This window comes from Balaenoptera borealis, assembly GCF_965194805.1.
Source record: "Balaenoptera borealis genome assembly, chromosome: 3".
NCBI lineage: Eukaryota > Metazoa > Chordata > Mammalia > Artiodactyla > Balaenopteridae > Balaenoptera > Balaenoptera borealis.
In genome coordinates this window covers 144,597,444-144,618,550 of record NC_138866.1, presented here as the reverse complement: position 1 = coordinate 144,618,550, position 21,107 = coordinate 144,597,444, and the positions used below count along the sequence as shown (strand labels likewise).

Here is a 21,107-nt window from a genome sequence, read left to right as displayed (position 1 = left end):
CCCATCAACAAGAGGATGGATAAATGCAATGCAGCATATCTACGCAATGGAGTACTATTTCACAATAAAAAGTAATAAGCTACTAAAACATGTCATGGATGAATCATGACGCTGAGTGAAAGCAGTCGGATATAAATGCTGTATGTTTCCATTTATATAAAATCTAGAAAATGTAAACTAACCTGTTTTGGCAGAAGGCAGATCAGCAGTTGTCCGTGATCAGCCAGGGGTGGACGTAGGGATGGACTGCAAAGGGGAAGAGAAAACATTTTGGCGTGATGAAAGTGTTTTTTCTGTATATTTATTGTATGCATCTTTAAAACTCATCACATGTGCACTTTAAATGGATGCTGTTTATTGTATACAAATTATACTGTAATAAATTTGACAAAAATGACATCATTAAGAAAATGTGAAGGCATGACACTTGACTGGTAAAATATATTTCTAATATATAAATATAATTATAATATAATATATTGATAGATATATTTTAATATAAATATTTAATGTATACATATATATTAGAAATATATATATATTATAGTAATGACATATCACATATATACACAAAATTCTTGTATCCAAAATATATGGACACTTTTAACTCAACAATTAAAAGACAACCTAATTTGAAAATGAAAATGACAAAAAATGTCAAAAGACACATTACAAGGAAGATAGAGGGATGACCAATAAGCAGAAGAGAAGATGCTCAACAGCATTAGTCCTCAAGGAATACGTATTAAACTCACAGTAGCTAAAATTAAAACTAAACAAACAAACAAAAACAAAACCACTAAACTAAACTAAACTTACCTAGTGGTTATGGATTAACTGAAACATTCACGCATTTCTGATATGAATGTAACATAGTGCAAACACTTTGGAAATGTTAAGAAAAACTCAGACTTACATACAATTTTCACATACAACCCAACAATTTCTTGTCTACACATATATCCAAGACAAATAGCAGCATATGTCCACTCAAAGTATATGCCCATACTTGTACGTAAATATTATAGTAGCTACATTAATAACTAAATATAACAGAAGCAACTCAACTCTCCCTCAACAGGAGAGTGGGTATGCAAATTGTGGTATACAATGGGATACTACCCAGAACTAAAAAGTAACTTCCTACATCCACACATGCCACAACATAGATAAATCTCAAAAATATCGCCATGCAAAAAAAGCCAGAAACATCAAGAACGTATATAATGTACATTATATAAAATTCTAGAACATTCAAAACTAATCTTTAGTGACAGCTTAAATTGGTTATATTTGGGGCATGGGGTTAGGAGAATGGCTAATGATAGCAAAAGAGCAAAGGGGAACCTTGGAGGTAATGAACATGATATATATCTGGATTATAGACATATATTCTTGAAGGATATCAAACTGTACACTTAAAATGTGTACATTTTATTGTATGTAAATATATCTCAATAAAGGTGAGTTTAAAAAATTCAAAAGTGGGGTTAACATAGGGCATCCAGGGGACTTCAAAGGCACTGGTAATATTTTTATTACCAGATGATGGGATGTGTGTTCAATACAAGGGTTTTTGTTTTATTATATTTTAAGCCTTCTATACGTATTCATTATATGAGTGTTTATTATGAAGGAAATGGAAGATGTGGGGAATTGTCTGGTCCCAGAAAGCAGAATTCTCATGGACAAGATGCTTAAACTCTGCCTCCCCTTAACATAACTCAGCTCAGCTAGCTGTACCGGACAAGTGGTTTGGAATGGTGATGGATCCTGTTTTGTCCCAAGACAACTTCAGTTCTCCTGGGCACCGAAGCTGGTCTTCATAGGAAGCAGGTGTATTATATGGGGATTCAAACTAAAAGCTGTTAAATCACGTAAGGACAATCATATCAAATTCACAAAAGTACAGCTCTACTGTACTTTTGAAAGTATCCTACATTTATGTGCCTAATAACACAGAATTTCAATGTATAAACCATCACAAAGGTTTATACTATAATTATGTAAAGAACCTTACAAGTCATAGAGACAAAACTAGTGCCAAGAAGATACATAGACAAAAAAATCATGAACAAAATACTCATAAAATAGACTCAAAAAGCTGAGAAACATTTAAATCATTTATTATAAGTAGTTAATGCATTGCAAATTAAACAAAAAGGCAGCTTTTCTGTCCAATCAAAAAGGCAAACAGAGTGCAGTTAGAACGACACTCTCCGATGCAGCTAAGGAGAATAAAAATTATAAAATTTTTCTGGAAAGCACTTTGTTAAAATATATTAATCATTTAAAATTTTTCATGTGTTCTGGTCAAGCCATTAATTTTGTGGAATATTTCCTAAGGAGATAGTAAGAGGTGTGAATAAAGGTTTATTTGCTTTTGAGCCTAACTTACGTGTTCTATGCTTTAAAAAATCATGGATATATTTGAAGGAAATGTTTAGGAAAATACAGAAGAGGGCTAGTTGGGGATAAAGATATTCAAAAAGGGCTCCCACTTTGCAGGTAAATATTCAAAAAGAAATGGAGAACAATATTTACATAGACATTTTTGAAGCATGATTTATATTTAATCATTAGAGAAAGCTTAAATGTTCATAAGAAAAATAAATTATGTTTACACAGTCGTGTTTTTTAAATAGTATATTACATAATTTTGCGTTTTTAAAATAATATTAATGACAAGGGGAATAAGTAAGGATACAAAATATTTAATGAAAAAAATCATAATACGCTAGTATTATGCACTAGTATTCTATCAATATTATGTGAGTGGCAGAATATGCACATCTGTCCATATATGAAACAAATACAGGAGGCATGTCTTCTCAACAAGTCAATCTAACAGCTATTTCATATCTAATGTAGGAGAGAAGTTTGTGACCTCAGAGAAGACATGGAAGTTGTTTTCTAAATATCAGTGTCAGAGGATTAGACTTCAGGGGAAGCTGCCTTAGCTGGATTTTCTGGGTCATTTCCCCTTCACAATTTTTGCAGCTCCATGGCAGTGTGAAACTGACTTTGACTTCATATACCGAGTGACCTATGCAGTTTTCTGGAATGTTCTCCTGGGTGGCAAAATCTCCCGTTCAAATAGCCCATTAAATATAGTTTAAAATCACAATAACACAAAAAAAGCAGTTGGCATGCAGCTCTAACTCCTGGCCACCCCCTATAAACAGGTGGTTAAATTCTTGTACAAACCAGTTTATCAAAGGATATTGGCTAAAATCCCACTTGTGGTTTAAGACTAGGATCTTATTATTGAGTTGAGCTGTTCTAAGAGGGTAAGAAATTCAAGACGTAGGGTAAATACAGTTAACATATTAAAGGTTTCTTTCTTTTAAGAAACCTCTTCTTGGACTTCAATCCCAACAAGTGGATCCCAGCAAAAATCCCTTAGCGGTGATCTCTGTTGCATGGGATGGGAGAGGGGAAAAGAAGGGCGTACGTTGGATGGAGGCAGTGGGAGTGGGGGGGTCCTTCTCTCTAAGATTCAAGTTCCTCAGCGAAATACTACAGTAAGTCCCCTACATATGAACCTTCAGGTTGCAAACTTTAAAAGATAAGAGCATGTATCTGGCTCCAGCAAGGAACCAGAACCTGTGCCATCGACGTCAGGCATGAGTGACATTGTAGCTTGCCCTCCATCTCCTATTGCTGACGGTCCTTCAGCTCTACCATCTCCCACCTCCTCTCCCTCCTCCAGTCAGTAACTCTTCTTGCCTGTTCACTCGATGCCAGCCCCTGGATGCCAGCTGTTGTACTGTACTGCTGTACTTCTCAAGGTACTGTACTGTAAGATTAAAAATGTTTTCTTTATTTTTTGTGTTTGTTTTTATGTATTATTTGTGTGAAAAATATTACTATAAACCTATTACAGTACAGTACTTTATAGCCGATTGTGTTAGTTGGGTACCTAGGCTAACTTTGTTGGACTTATGAACAAATTGGACTTAAGAACATGCTCTCAGAACGGAACTTGTTCATATGTAGGGGACTTACTGTATTATGTTCTTTTTAATTATTGGCTCACTTACCTGTGTGTTTGCAAATAACCATGTGTATACAATCACTCTAATATTGCCTCATATATTAAATATAGTAAGGTGATTTTGTAATTTGAAGATATTTGGGGGAAATGCACGTGCTTTATGATTGTGGATACTCATATTATATTTGAAATAAGGTACATCTGTATCTATGTTTGCATTTTGAATACCTTCCAGCATTTTGCATATTACCAAAATGGATTTTTCTTAAAGAGAGGTTCATTCTTCATGGTTTATGTTTTAATTTTTCGGGTAGATATATCTTAGTATTTTAATAGTTCAAGGGCAAGTGGCCAAAATTGATAGAAATTGTCTGGTTTTAATGACAGGTTAGATGAAAATAACACCAACCATTACATGTAGGATTTTTCTACTCACAGTGTTTCTTGCCAATGAATAGTATAAAGGTGTTCTGCAATCAGTAATGCCTGCACTGATTCCAGAATGCTCAACACAGAGGCAGCAATACTTTCCCTCAGTCTGAGTGTGAATTTGAAAGCAAGAACTCATTAGATTATTTCTCTCATTCTTCTGCCTCAATATTTCACCTCTCGTGGGGTCCCCCTCACTGAGCCTTTTGGTCTATGCAAGTTCAGATTTGTTTGCAAGGAGAAAACAGATTGAAGACTGGAAATGTTAAGAGGCATGATATTCCTGCTAGCCTGAGAGGCCTTAGTATTTATTACCTTAGGTGACCAGCAGTGACCCAGAGCTAATTACTGAGTCCTTCCCTGATGCCTGAGTGACAGTCTGACCCTAAAGTTGCTATTGTCTACTCCCACACCTGGGATCCATTCTTGGTGCTTGTTTTCTGCTCTGTCCATATTTTGGTTCTAGATCAGTCACTTCTGGGTTATCCCTATTCCTTTAAGGATTATTTCTTCTTGTATTACTTTGCTTTAGGACTGGACCTAGTCCTTAAACCCTCAAACTAGAAATCAGGCTCTGCAGCTCAGAGCCACCTCCCAGAAGTTGTTTGTCTGAATTCCTTATCACTAAATTTGGCCTTTTTCCTAATTTTAGCACTTGCTGATATTTATAACCACCATTGACATGTGTGCCACAAATGAAATTTACCATCCCTTTGTTCTCCCTGTCTGGTCAATTCTTTTAACACTACCCGTCCCACCTGAGAATAGAGGTAGAGGAGAGGATCTATTCTTAGAACTTTAGCCTGTTTTACTAGCCTATGACATTTCCAATATGAATATTTCCTTCTAAGTGTTAGCCTAGCATGTAAGGCAAATAGACAAAAGTGGTTTGGTAATAGCCTATGAATTTGGTTAACGGAATGACTCATAGATATACGTCACTAAATCAGAAAAGTTAACATTTTTTTAAATACAACTTTTTTTAGAAAAAGAATTTTAGAAAAGGTGACTACATGATAGTCTTAGAAACATAGAAAATAATTTTGATAAGATTTAACATCTATTTCTAATATGAATTTTTTTAGTAAATCAGAAATACAATGGTGCTTCTAAATCATGACAAAAAGTATATATCTGGGGGTCCAAGCAAAACTTAATAGAGAAGCATAAGAGGCATTACCTTTAAATTTGAAGATTAAGATATATATGCTCACTTATTAATCAATATTGATCTGAGAGCTCTTAAACAGAAAATAACATAATAAATAATCATAGAAAAATAGGATAGAAATTCATAATCTATTTGCAATAAAATAAAATTTAGTAGAATTAATTAATTGATTACACACTAAATTCATAAAAGCCAATAATTGTCCTACCTTTGTATAAGCAGTTAGAGAAATGTAATGACACCAAAAAATCTTATTCTTAATTGCAAAACAAAGATTAATGCTTAGGAATAAAACTGACAAACAATGTGTAGGGACTAAGAAGGAAAATGAAAAGTTTTTTGAAAGATAAAAAATAAGTATGAATAAAGGAACAATAATCAACTCTAATTTTAACATGCAATGATAATCCCAACGAAAAGGAGACAAATTCTCCTTTTTATCTATAAAAAGAAATGCATCACAATAACAAATTTTTGAAAGCTTTAATGAAGAAAAATAAAGAGGACTTACCACATATTACAATACATCATACAATTACATGGATAAAAGTAGTTTTCTGGCATTAGAATAACAGATCACTGAAACTGCATAGAAAATCCAGTGCCAAAATCAAATACATATTGAAATTGTTATGTGTTAAGAGTGGCCTATCAAGAAAGGAATGAATTTTTGTGTAAGTGATATTAGATGGAACAACTGGAAATTTATTTGGAAAAAATATGGAAAAAACTTACCTTATAACTTAGAGAAACAGAAATATGAAATCTATTTTAAGATGCAAAATATACACATGTGCATACACATGCACAGAATACATATCTGAAGAAAACAATAAAGGAAGATGTAACTTTCAATATATCAAAATGTGTCACATGATAGCAAACCCATAATGCAAAATTAAAAAGAATCAACCAATTGAGAAAATATAATATGCTGCAAATGTAGTATAAGGATCTTGAAAAATTATATATTTATACACTCTGAGAAAAATGATAAACATCTTGAGTGTGAAAAATCAACAGATATGTACAAAATAGGAACAAAATAAAATATTTAGAAAATAGCAAATATATGTATAAATGTATATGTATAAACTCAACAGATGCTTATAAAATGAATAAAATATGAGGTTTATAAATGGTAAATATGCATATATATGTATATATGTATGCATGTGTTTATGAATAAATTCAATCCTATCTGTAACCAAAGAGATACAAATTAAAATAAAATACAAATGTTGTCTATCAACTTGGAAGAGTTTAAAAGAATAGAAATAATATTGTTGAGATGAGTATGACTAGATATTCTTACATCCCACTGGTGTGAGAGAGCTTTGTAATCATTTTCCTTTTAAAACAACTTGGCAGTATGCATCAAAATATTAGGCTGAATAATTCCATATTTAGAAAATTATCCTAGAAAAAGGCATGAGAAAATTAGCAAAACAACTGTTTATTCCACCACTGTTTATAATAAAATATTTAAAATATTCTAAATACCAATAATAAGCTATTAGTTAAATAAATTACTTGACAAAAAGCCGCGGTGCTACGTAGCTATTAAGAATGATTTTGATGGAGAATGTTTAATGATTTTGAAAAATGTTCATAGTATTGCTAAATTATAAACAATGTATGCCCAATAATCCAAAATTATATCTCTATCCACACATATATATTATATGTATGCATTCATATTTAACTGGAAGGAATTATAATAACTTAAATAACATAATTTATTGATACATTAATAAAAGATAGGTAAAATAATAAATGAATAAAATTTTAATAAATTGTCAGTCCTATGTAATAGAAATAAAATATGTTGTCCCATTTATAATTTTGTATTTTTGAAATTTTCTATATCAAATATGTGTAAACAATATAATAATAAAATATATTTTATAATTTTAAAGTATGCAGTTTCATTTACTCATGAACACATTTAGCAATTATTATTGAACAGCTGCATGCCTTTTATTAGGTACCAAAGGCATCGAGTAAAATTCCCTCTTCTGTGGGGCTTGCACAGTAATGAAAGTAATGCAAGTAAAGGGGAGCCAAGCCAAATAACCATACAGAAATTTCCAAGACTTCAAACACTTTGACTATACAGGGAAAGAACCGACTGGGTGCCCTTGAGAACTTGTAACAGGGATCTGAGTTAGTCTAGAGACTCAGAGGACGTCTTCCTGAGGCTGAAGGGTAAAGGCTGAGTGAGAGCGGGTTAATTAAGCAAAGAGGTAGAGAAAGAGGGTCTTAGACAGAGGGGCCATCATTTGCAACAGCCTCATGGCAGGAGGGAGCCTCATCCCTTAGAAAAATTACAAAAATGTTGCTGTTGAAGCTGGAGCGAGGAGAGCAACGGGGATATTTGTAGATAGTCTCAAGTTATAAAACAAGATAGCCTGCGGCTGTACCTTAAGAGCAGTCAGAAGCCATTGGGGATTTTTATCTTAATACCCCTGTCAAAGGCTCCTTGGGAGGGGAGGGCAGCATATTCTTGGTCCTGCCTCTAGAGCCTCAGAGCGGATGACAAATGAATATCTGGAGTCTTCCAAGAATCACTTCTTCTAGAGACCTCTTATTCCCTTGCCAAATCTCCCTAACACCTTGAAAAGGCCCATTTTCCCATAAAAATTCTTTTATTTCAGATCCCTGCTCAGTTAATACAAAACAACTATCTAGAAGTATGATTTCCGAGTTTTCAACTCATTAGATTGTTACTGCTAACCAACGTGGAGTAATTTCCACCCCAATCCCCAACTAACTTGCCTGAGATTCTGTTTTCGATCTGGCCCAGAGTGGAAATTCAAAAAATGATACCTATAATTATCTACTATGCTCATCTCCTCTCTGCTCTGATCAGTTTGTTATTATTATTTTATTTTTGCAGAAAGTGTTATATAAAAATTCATGGCACATTGCAGATGTTTTCAAAGTATTAAGAACCCTGGGAGGTAGGCGGATTTTATAATTCCATCTTTCAATGAGGAAGCAGATTCAGAGATGTAAAGTGAATTGCTGAAGGACAAACCTGGGAAAGGTAGGTCTCTTGACACTTGAGTGAACACCCCTTCCAGTACAACACACCCCTTCTCATACTGTGCCAAGACCCTTTCTCATTCTCTTTGGATATGTGTTTGTTCAATATGAGGTCCTAGATTGCTGGGGCTATGTCTGTGTAATTCACTTTGCACAATAGTTAGCAGAGAATTATGCTCTTTTAGGTGCCTAAGAAAGGTCTTTGTATGATTGATAGCCAACCTGTGATTTTTTTTTCCTGTGATTGTGGTAAGCCAACCTGACATGAGAAAGCTTGGGAGGCACTAGTTCCCTGAAGATCAGCTAGGCTTTCTGACACTGAGTGACTAAGAAATGACATGAAGTCAGTTGAAATTGCTACCATAGTTAAAATGTCCTTTTAAGTAATTATATGGAAAATAGATTTCTCACCATCAAGAAGCTTCAACTGTTGATGGGATAGCAACGAACAGTAGTTGATTAAGTCAAAAAAGTAAGTTTAGGTCTCATGGGTACAACATTATTAGGGACCCTGATGCTATGCACACATCACCATATTCTCCATGTGGTAATTTAATGCCATTGGAGTTAGAAAGAAGGAATTATGACAATAGCTATTATACATTGAGTACTAACTAATGAGACTCCTAAGTACATCTCTTCATCATTTTAGTTAATCTTTACAAGAAGCTTACAGCACTAATAAACACTATTATTACTATTTCACAAGCATGAACTGTCTTAGAAAGGTTTTGAAGTTCACCAAAGGTCACACAATCAGAAACTTACACACCATTGTAAAGCAATTATACTCCAATAAAAATGTTAAAAAAAAGAAGTTGCAAATTCTAATTTGATCCAAATTCTTCGCTTAATCACTCGGCTATTCTGTTTATGCCTATTATAGTGAAAGGAACAGATGACTACTCTGGAAAGCTGATTCTGGTTATTGAGACACTGGATGTACGATTATCAGGAAAATGAAAGGGCATCAGGGAAATTACTTATAAGGCTGTGCAAAATTCAGTTTTAACGGAATGAAAAGAATTAGAATTTCAATATGTCAGTGTAGAATACAAGTGAGAAGCCTAGCTTTTGTAAATCAGAATACTTACATTAGCAAGATCAGGGCATTTTTTTTCCCAATAGGAAAAGGGGAAGCAAAGAAATACGCAAATGTTTGGCGATCATGGAATCAGAGAAATGCAAATGAGTCATAATTCAAATATTTAATGGCATGTGGCCAAAAGCTCTGGGTATCCATGTATAAAATGAGGATAGCCTGGACAATAACATAATATGGTAAAAGTACAGTGGACAAAACTCCTTATTTCAAATCAGAGATTATGCATTTAATAATGTAAGTAAAATGCTTTAATTGAAATAAGTATCATTATTTCTGATAGACCATTAATCAGCTAAGTCTGGTGGAACAAGCTAAGTCTTATTCTAGGACTACACCAAAAGATGTCACTACTTTGTGGGAGCTGCCAGAATTTCACCTCTTCACCATATGGTAAGCCAAGTCAGCCAATTTCAAGGATGCCAACTATTGTACCTGTGAAACTACTTTCTTCTTCTCTCCTCAGCATGACAGAGTTGACAAGTAGGGTTCATACAGTGATAATCATCTATCAATAGCAGCTTTATGACATACTGTGTTAAGAAGGATTCTGAGGTCTTATCCAAGGTGAAGAGAAAACTATTATGATCAGTTAGTGCCATTGGCCAAAGAGTGCAAAGGGAGGGGGCTGGCAAGTGTCTAGATATTTGTTATCTCTGAATTAAGATGGAAGTTTAATAACCTAAGTAATTTAAGTTAGGCCATATATTTTACTTTCTCAGTAACACTAAATGCTGGGAAGCCAGTATTTCTCTCCTTTTTTTTTTTTTTTTCCCTAACCCAGGAGTTAGTCAGGTTTTTTTGGCTTGAACCTATTCAGTTAAAAAGCACAGCCCTCTCCCCCACTTCCACACACCTGGGTTAGTAGGAATAGCATTAAGTGAGGCAGGATTCAGCAGTTATGTCAACTGGTAACTTTTTGAACATGCTTTCTCCTATTACAAGGCTTTCACTTGATTGCAGGTGACCTTGGAAACAATTTGCCTAAGAAAATCTTTTCATTGTTATTGTCACCACCTTGTATGGAAAAGCAGTTCTCATGTTGGTATTCATAGGATCCCAATGGTGGCTCTCATTAGAAGGATCAGATCCATACCAGATGAGGTCCAAAATTGCAAGGCAATCAGGATGGGTTTGCTTAGATGAAGAGCATATCCTCTTTTCTTTCAAAACATCTCCAGCCAAACTCAGAAGGCCCTACATTTCCAACTTAGGGCTCAGTTGCTGGGCTCCAAGGAAATGGCAATTTTAATTTGATCTTTGGTGTCTTTTAGGAAGGGAGCAGGAAGAGGGGAAGGGTTATTATGCAAAGAGATGAAGAATGGGAGGGTGTACTAGAGCATAGACAACAAAAAGATGGAGCTGAGAGGTAAGGAAAAGTATGTTCACGTTTCAAGAACAAAAAGCTCCATTATGGTTCCTTGGGCTGGCTTCACAAATGATGGGAGCTTCCCATTTCTTATTCTTCTGTCTCCTCCTTTTCCTCTTCTTTGTCTTTCTCCTTATTCTTCCTATTCCTCTTTATCTTCCTTCTTTTCCCCCCTCCTTTCTACTTGTTTACCCTACCAATCATGTGTTGGTTCTAAAGGGATATATAGATAACATTTCTCATACTAAATGTTTAATCTTTATTCTTGCCCAGCCTGACTTGATTTCCTGCCTGTTCCTGAAAACAAAGCTGCAACATGTGAAAGGAAAATCGAGAACCCTTGCACTTCCGTATCATGAACTCCAGCCTAGTTCAAGAAGACAAAACAATTGGTCTCCTGGCTCCTTTTTTGGGGAGGTTATGTTGGAGTACTCTCTTGATTTTCCAGAATTAAGGGTTTTTCCAACACAGAAGTCATGTCAAGCCCTTGAAATGAATGTGACAAAATAGTTTTTCTATCCCCCCAAAGCTTAAGAAACTTCTCCTATGCACCATTATTGCCACCTTGTATATATAACCACTTCCCTGCACTTCTGTTCCAGCAGGGGTTATTCACTCCATCCCATGATGCCATTTATTCCCCGTGTACTTAAATATTGTCCTTCCCATCACCCTGTTACTTTATCTCCATGCAAAGTGCCTTGATTTATACCCTAATCATCTCCCACTGGGTTATTGACACTGTCTATTCTCTATGTGTAAGACACCGTATTCTGTATATTTTGGGTCATTCTTGATAGAATTACCTGTTATCTTTTCCTAAATCCTAACAAATATGATTATACTAGCCTTCTTTTTAAAAATAAAAAGATGTCTTCTTTAATTAACACAGATATCATCGGTCAAATTTATTTTAAATGACCCTTTCCTTATATTTGGCTTATCTCCAATCTAGGGAGCAGCTCTTAAACCAAAACTGAGGGATTTTTATAAGACTTCCTTAGGTGACATGGGATTATTTTTAAAGCAGGAAACATCTGACTCTTAGTTGATTCTCAGGTCTAAGTGTTTATATTGGGTGGGGGAGGGGTTGGGGTGGAATTTGAGAAAGGGAAAGTATTTCTTCCTTAACCTTTTAGATTCCTTGTCTCAAATTCTGTTTGCTAGGATTCTTTGGTTATATGTGACAGAAAGCAAACTGGAACTACTTTAAGTATAAATTAAGTTTTATTGGAAAAACATCTGAGTAACCTACAGAGTCAAGGTGGAGATAAACCACAAAGCTTCAGGGTGTTAGGAAGAGGGATGGTTCTGGAGACCTGAGATATGGAAGCCATAAGCTCTTGTTTCTGCCCATTGACATCATTCTTTAGTCAACTATTTCCCAGGTTGATCCTTAGCTCACACCCCAACCGTCTTCACCTGAGAGGGAAAGGAATCAGAAAAGACCCTGATTCTCCTGTCTTCGGTCATATTTCTGTCCTCAGACTTGGAGATGTCAGGGGACAAAAAAATATATTTATTTATCTTCACCAGAATTACATGGCTAAAAATGAGGGCAAACCAGTTTCCTAAAAAAAAAAAAAATGGAAGCAACCATAGGCAAACCTGCTAAGCCATCTACATTAGTGAAGTTGTATCAGTGGTCCATGTTCCACAGATGATTTACTATAAAATGCTCACATTCAGGATCCTAGGGACCTACCATGACTAGAACAGTAGTTTTCAACCAGGGATGATTTTCCCCCAGAGGGCATTTGGCAATGTCTGGAGATATTTTTGGTTATCTGGAGATAGATGGGAGGGGGCAGATACGTACTGGTATTCAGTGGGTAGAGGTCAAAAATGTTTCTAAACATCTTACAGTGCATAGAATAATCTCCCACAGTGAGGAATTAGCCTGCCCCAAATGTCAGAAGTGCTGAGGTTAAGAAACCCTGGAATAGAGTGAAGATTAAGAGTCTAGTTTTACATGTTTGATTCCTTATTCTGCTGCTGACTAGCTTCGAACTTAACCTCTCTGGGTATATCTTCCCTCAACTGTAAAATTAGCATAATAACATGGAGCCTTCTAAATTGTTCGAAGTAACACATACACACACATGCATGCACACGCAGTAAGTTTCCTGGCTCAGACATTGCATTAACGTGATTGCTTGCAAAAATGACTTTCTTTTCTTAAATTATGACAATGCTTTACCCTTGAATCACTCATAACTATTTCTCCAAGATCTCTTATCCCTGACTTTACAGGTAAGAACTCTGAGTCCAGCCCTGTACTAGGTTGTGCTTCCCAGCTTCCACTGGGAAGCTACCATCTTCAGAGAACCATTGTTCAGAAAATCATTGAACAGTAGTTTAACAAAGAAAAGAGTAAGTCAAAAAGGACCAGTAACAGATACTTGGGGGAAAGAGAATCTTACTTGCCCTGTAACCTACATACTACACGAATTCTCTACTAATTCCCAGTGATATGAAGATGCACAGACAAAAAACGACATGTGGATTTTTTCAGATCCTTAATCCTACTCTGGTACCTAACATTTATCATGCATATTTCTGATTTATGGAACTTGTTGCTATAACCTTGCAGTATAGTGTTTTCAAAATGGTAGGTTGTTTATAATCCAACTAATATGCTGGATTGTGTGTCCTGCTACAGGAAAGTTAATGTCTTCTTCTTTTTTTTTTTTTTAACATCTTTATTGGAGTATAATTGCTTTACAACGGTGTGTTAGTTTCTGCTTTATAACAAAGTGAAATCAGTTATACATATACATATGTCCCCATATCTCTTCCCTCTTGGATCTCCCTCCCTCCCACCCTCCCTATCCCACCCCTCTAGGTGGTCACAAAGCACCGAGCTGATCTCCCTGTGCTATGCGGCTGCTTCCCACTAGCTATCTATTTTACATTTGGTAGTGTATATATGTCCATACCACTCTCTCACTTTGTCCCAGCTTACCCTTCCCCCTCCCCATGTCCTCAAGTCCATTCTCTAGTAGGTCTTCTTCTTTATTCCCGTCTTGCCCCTAGGTTCTTCATGACTTTTTTTTTTTTTTTTTTTTTAGATTCCATATATATGTGTTAGCATGCGGTATTTGTTTTTCTCTTTCTGACTTACTTCACTCTGTGTGACAGACTCTAGGTCCATCCACCTCACTACAAATAACTCAATTTCATTTCTTTTTATGGCTGAGTAATATTCCATTGTATATATGTGCCACATCTTCTTTATCCATTCATCTGATGATGGACACTTAGGTTGCTTCCATGTCCTGGCTATTGTAAATAGAGCTGCAATGAACATTGTGGTACATGACTCTTTTTGAAGTATGGTTTTCTCAGGGTGTATGCCCAGTAGTGGGATTGCTGGGTCATATGGTAGTTCTATTTTTAGTTTTTTAAGGAACCTCCATACTGTTCTCCATAGTGGCTGTATCAATTTACATTCCCACCAACAGTGCAAGAGGGTTCCCTTTTCTCCACACCCTCTCCAGCATTTATTGTTTGTAGATTTTTTGATGATGGCCATTCTGACTGGTGTGAGATGATATCTCATTGTAGTTTTGATTTGCATTTCTCTAATGATTAATGATGCTGAGCATTCTTTCATGTGTCTGTTGGCAATCTGTATATCTTCTTTGGAGAAATGTCTATTTAGGTCTTCTGCCCATTTTTGGATTGCATTGTTTGTTTTTTTGATATTGAGCTGCATGAGCTGCTTGTAAATTTTGGAGATTAATCCTTTGTCAGTTGCTTCATTTGCAAATAGTTTCTCCCATTCTGAGGGCTGTCTTTTTGTCTTGTTTATGGTTTCCTTTGCTGTGCAAAAGCTTTTAATTTTCATTAGGTCCCATTTGTTCATTTTTGTTTTTAAGGAAAGTTAATGTCTTCTTGGTCTGAGGATAGTGATAGATCCAAAGAATGCACTTGTAAAATGAATTAATGAACCAGTGAATAAGTAACTGAATAAATGTTAAGACAGTTATTTTCAAATAATTAAAATGTTTCTAAACCAGGAATTCTTTTCCTCTTACAAATATGTGAATGAAATGAGGATTCTGCAACCTGGAGATTATCATACTAAGTGAAGTAAGTCAGATAGAGAAAGACAAATATCATATGATATCACTTATATGTGAATCTAAAAAAATCATACAAATGAACTTAATTACAAAACAGAAATAGCCTCACAGAAATAGAAAGCAAGCTTTTGGTTTCCAAAGGAAAAAGGGGGGAAGGATAAATTAGGAGTTTGGGATTAAAATATACACACTATTATGTATAAAATAGATAACCAAGACTGACTGTGTAGCACAGGGAACTCTACTCAATATCTTGTAATAACCTATAATGGAAAAGAATCTAAAAAAGAATATATGTATATATATGAATATATATATGAAGATATATATATGAATCACTTTTCTGTACACCTGAAACTAATACAACATTGTAAATCAACTATATTTCAATAAAAATTAAAAAAAAGAAATGTGGATTCTGCAAATAATATGTCAATATGACCATAGTGTATGTATGCTGTTAAATACTTTTCCTTTCTGACAAGTAAATTGTTTTAAGTCCTAAACAGGTGAGAGTTGAGGCTTTGCTCTGCTTTTGCCATGTCTTCTGCCAACCTCCTGATTTCATAATACATACTGACCCAGTTATTTTGATCCGGATCCAAAGCTGATATGTGTTCATTCGAATTGGTCCCCTATTTAAATTTGACATAATATTTTAACATGTTTTTTTCTCTAATATTGTTCAATGCTCAACTTTTAAAATATAAGCGTCATGAACCTTAATTACAAAATTCTAGCTTGTGTTTTCCAATCTTTATGCAGAAAGGCATAAAATCCATGTATTTTAGAAAGAATATCTCCTAAAATAGTCTTCCTCAAACTTATTTTGTGAACAGGAATCACCTGGGGCTCCTGCAGATGACGTGAGATTCTGATTCAATAGCTCTGGGGTACAGCCAGAGCTCTGCATTTCTAACAAGCTTAATGGTGGGTCCATGTTACTGTTCTAAGAAACATACTTGGAATAGCAAGGTCCTAAATAGGCCTGTCTCAAAATATGTTTTGTAAATGTCTGTAGATTTTCACGGGAAGAGCTTATCTTGAGATGAGTCTTATCTCCAATGGTATGTTCTCCACAATTTGAAGTATGTTTATTCTGCATCTTTGTTTCCCAAAGTGAGCTGCATGAAACAAAAGTTTCGAGAACTGCTAATAAGGATTCTCAAGAAAAGTGTTTTGTGGTCAAATATGGGGAGTGCTAAGTAAACAAAGTAAAAGATTTAATTATTTTAGGAATCTTGGACCTGTCAATATGCCTGATGAATCAGTAGGAATGAGATGCATTATGCAGTGTTTCCCAAGCCTAACTGGCCATTTTTAAAAAGTGTCTGCCATGGACGATCATTTTGGATACTGTTCCAGAGATCACACAAATCTAGGAGTCTGTCATATGTCTGATCACCCAAAATCCTCTCCCCCAACTCCTACCCCAGCCCAGAGCTGGTAATTGTCAATTTTGCCAAGGCTATGTTAAAAGGTTTTGTATCTATATATGTGTTTATAAACCTGGGTGCTACTTGTCTTTCTTTTCAAACACTGCTAAGCTTATTGGTTGGCTGTCTCTGGGATAATTGAATTTAAAAATTGAATTTGCAATTTGTGATAGGAAATGGTAACATCCTCTGACTGCAAATAAGGACTCAACAACACATCACAAGAAGTTTGTTGAGTGTTTTATGGGGAGAAATGAAGCACACAATTGATTTATCCTCACATCCAGGCTTTCTGGACATTCCAGTGTAAGGCTGGCATCAGATCCTTCTCAATGGCCATGGCTCTTCTACTGTCTCTGCTGCTGTCTTTAGGAACACTGAGTTGAGACCTTGGTCTCCATAATGATAGAGCTCTATTTGTCAGGAATCGTACAGTAGAGCTGCAGTGCGGACACTCATTGGCTCCTTTTTGCTTCTGAGAGAGAAAAAGGCAATTCAAACTCTGGGTGGTTTTACAAGTACTCTCACAGAGGCCATAGCAATGACTCTCTCATTGTCAAACCCAGCTAGAACCTGATCTGTACTGTATGGAAACAAAGCACCTATCATTTCCTAAGAGAGTGGTGAATTTGTTTCATTTTAATCAGATCATTCATACTTGTAAGTGATATGGCATTGCCTATTGTTTATAGATCTGAGTGGGTAAATAATATAAGGAAAGAGAAACTCAGAAACAGAGTGACAACAATTTGAGTAGATATGAGATTTAGAAGAGGTGCCTGAATAGGAAAAAAAAAAAACCAACACAAACAGGAGACATCAACTAGAGTCCTGTGTCTGCATCTACTTAATGAATAAGGAGGTGTTGACTCAGACTCTGTGGAAAGCAAGATAAATAGTACTCTGTATTTTCTTATTTTGTTTTATTTTGTTTTCAGTTCAACATAGAAAAGTTAAAGAAATAGGAAGTCTCCTGCTGAAATATTTAAAAAAAATATTTTGAAATATTATCCACTATGTATTTCCCCAAAACTTTAAAAGAGTTCTTGTGTATCTTTACAGATGACACAATTACAGTAGAACTAATCCCATTTCCCCTGAATAAGACAAATGAACAGAGCAATAAAGATCCAGTGTGGCTGTGTAAACATCTAATCAATGATCCACTGGTTAAGCTAAATCTGTTCTGGAAATAGAGAAGTGGGGAGAGACCCATATAAGAATAATGTGCATCCTTATTTTGGCTTTGGAAAAAAAGATAAGGCTGGTGAAAGGACATTAAAGCACATGAGAACAGAGATGAATGTACTGAGGTGAGAAAAAGAAGGAAAGAGTGAGGAGAAAGAGAAAAGAGGGAAAGCTCATTAATAAACAAGGAAGAGAAATAGCATTGACTTATCAGTTTTCTGTAATGTAGAACTTGAATTTTAATTCATCCCTGCTGAAGAGTCACAAAGCAAAACAGAAAAAGGCTTCGAGTGCAGATGTCGTAATAATGATCTCATAAGCAAATGTCTTCAAAACAAGAAGGAGAAAATCCATATGTCAAGTCAGTCCACACTGAGGAACGTGGAAAGTTTACAGGTAAAACCAGAGAACATCCTTCCTCCGTGCAAGGACATTTTTATAGGGGAAGAATGCAGATGGAAAGCCTGCATTGGAGGTCACAAATGGCCTTTGAACCACTCATTTTAATGAAATTTTTGTATTTATAGGTAGGTTTAATTTTATCCCTACACATTAAAAGTATCTTTAATAAATGGGACAGACATAACCAAGAATGACTTTTATTTTTATTAATAGCACATTTTCATATATAGAAACACATAAATATATTTTTATGTTTGATCTCAAGTACTAACAAATATTAAAATGTTGCCACATTTTCCTCAGAACTCTTTTTTTTTAAATTACAAATTTACATAAACCTGTAATTAAAATCCCATATCATCTCATTGCCCTCCCTCCCTTTTTAGAAAGGTAAGAAATTTCCCTTAAGAGGTTCTATATATTTAATACATTTGTCGGCAATGATAAACAATATATATTATTGTTTTGAGTATTTTAACATTTAAAATATATAATGTCTTACTGTAAGTATCACTTTGCAACTTGCTTTCTGTTCTTGGTATTATATATTTTTGAGGTTTATTCATGGTGATAATTTTAGATCCAGTTAGCTCATTTTAACAGATACATGGTATTGAATTAAACATAAAGTTTATTTATCTTAATGATGCAGAGTAAAATTGTTTGCATAATTTTGCAATTACAGACTGTGCCAAAATAACTATCTTTTAAAATATCTTCTTGAATATATGTCTGAAGTTTTTCTAAGATCGCTTTATAGAAATGAAAATGCTCGTTAAATTTGTGCACTGCTTTAATTTTGCATTCAGATCTTTGCATTTAGTTTTTTAATCAATTGGGGATTTATTTTGTGTATAAGGTAGAAATCTATGGGATTTATCATTTTCTATAAACAGCTAATTGTTGCAGGATTCTCTACTAAATTTTCCCCATTAACTTGTAATAGAACTTTTATATATGCCAAATTCCCATGCATGTTGGTCTGATTCTTATTTCTTTCCTCTTTGTAATTAGTCTACTTGTCCACACCTATGCTAGTATCAAAAATGGTTTTAATTATTCTAACTCAGTGGTCCTCAACCAAGGGTGATTTTTCCCACAGGGGACATTTGGCAATGTCTGGAGACATTTTTGGTTGTCATAACTGCAGAAGTAGAAGCCAAGGATCCTTCTAAACATCCTATAGTGCATAGGACAGTTGCCCATGACAAAGAATTATCTGGTCCAAAAATGTCAGAAGTACCAATACTGAAAAACCCTGATGTAACCTGATAAGTTGAGAGACTGAGCCTCACACATATTTGAAATCTTAAGTATCCCTCACTCCACTGCCTTTTAACTGTTTTGTTGCTCCAGAAGTATATTGGATGTGCTTATTCTTTTATTCCTTTGTATGAATTTTAAGATTAGATTCTTAAATTCTAAGAAAAACCTTTTGACATTTAACATTAATTAAATTTGCATTTAGCTTCGGCAATAATATGGCAAGAATTGACAGTTTTATTACACTGATTCTTCCAATTTGCTATGGTATAGATCTATGCTTATTTAGGTGTTTTTGTTTTTAGACCTTTAGTTAAATTTTATATTTTTACTCTGAAAGATCATTCATTTTTTTGTTAGATATATTACAAGATCATTACCTGATTTCTCTTTGCTGTGTCATAGGTAATCTCTCTAATTGCATATATCATTGTTTGTTGCTGCTATATAGAACTCTGATTAATTTTTATATATTGATATTTTATGTTATATTATATATTAACCCACTATCCTTGCTGAGCTCTTTCATACCTCTAAATAATTCTCTATAGATTCTCTGAGAGTTTTATTTGCAGATATTCAACTACCATCTGGGAATAACAAGGAGTTTTAAACTTTCTTTCAATCATTACATATTGTGCTTAATTTTCTTGTTCTATGGTAGTGCTATGCCCCTTGCTACCATATGAAGCCATAGGTGATGGCTGATCTCAAACCTAAAGAGTAGGATTTTAGTAGATATATTTACCAGGTTCAGTACATGCCCTTTAATTTCAAGGTGTCATAGAATATTTAACATGAACTTTAAAACTAGTTTAACCTGTTACTGTGTAGAATTAAGATATTACACTTGTTTTCAGGTCTCACATGGACAGAATCGAACTAATCATACTCCTCATTTCCTAATTAACGGGTTCCCTTATCATCTGACTATGCAAGGCACCCCTAATATCTCATGTCATTGTTCTTTCTTTTTATGCTCCATCACCTTTGCACCCGCTCTCCTAGACACCCACTTTATTTTGAACAGTCTATGCCACTCCAATCCATTTGTGGATACATATATATGGGTCCTTGTGGTCATATGTTGCATATGCTTAACTTACATAAATAGCTATTCCATTCAGTTTCTTATTTATTTCACTAATGATATTTTTGAGATAGCATTACATTGCTCTTTGAAAATGCAGGTCATTACTTCAGATTTCTAAATAGTAAATCATCTTTGAATATGCAATGGTTAATTTTATGTGTCAACTTGGCTAAACAATGACGATCACCTGTTTGATCAGGCACCAGTCCAGATGTTGCTGTAAGGTATTAGATGTGATTAACATTGAAAATCAGTTGGCTTTAAGTAAAGTAGATTACACTCCAAAATGTGGGTATGGATGGTCTCATGCAATCAGTTGAAGAGCAAAGACTGAGGTTTCCTGAAGAAGAAAGAATTCTGCCTCCAGATAGCAACATAGAAAATCTGCCTGGGTTCTCAGTCTTTAAACTCAAGTCATCAACATCAACCCTTACCTGAATCTCCAGCCTGCTGGCTAGCTGTATGGATTTTGGACTTGCCACCTGTGCAATCCCCTTTAGCCAATTCCTTAAAATCCCACT

General features: G+C 34.9%; 1 long non-coding RNA gene across 4 annotated transcripts in view; it reads left to right on the top strand.

Annotated features, from left to right (window-relative positions):
• The first annotated feature begins 311 nt into the window (after positions 1 to 311).
• The window catches only part of LOC309627202, a 532,216-nt gene continuing 511,420 nt past the window's right edge, over positions 312 to 21,107 (top strand). The window contains exons 1-3 of one of the 4 annotated variants that reach the window (XR_014243585.1): positions 312 to 3,791; positions 8,497 to 10,140; positions 11,390 to 15,400. This is a non-coding gene — a long non-coding RNA (uncharacterized lncRNA). Of the gene's footprint in view, positions 10,141 to 11,389; positions 15,401 to 21,107 lie in introns of those variants that run through there. The other 3 variants (XR_014243586.1, XR_014243584.1, XR_014243587.1) reach the window with 3 other exon arrangements.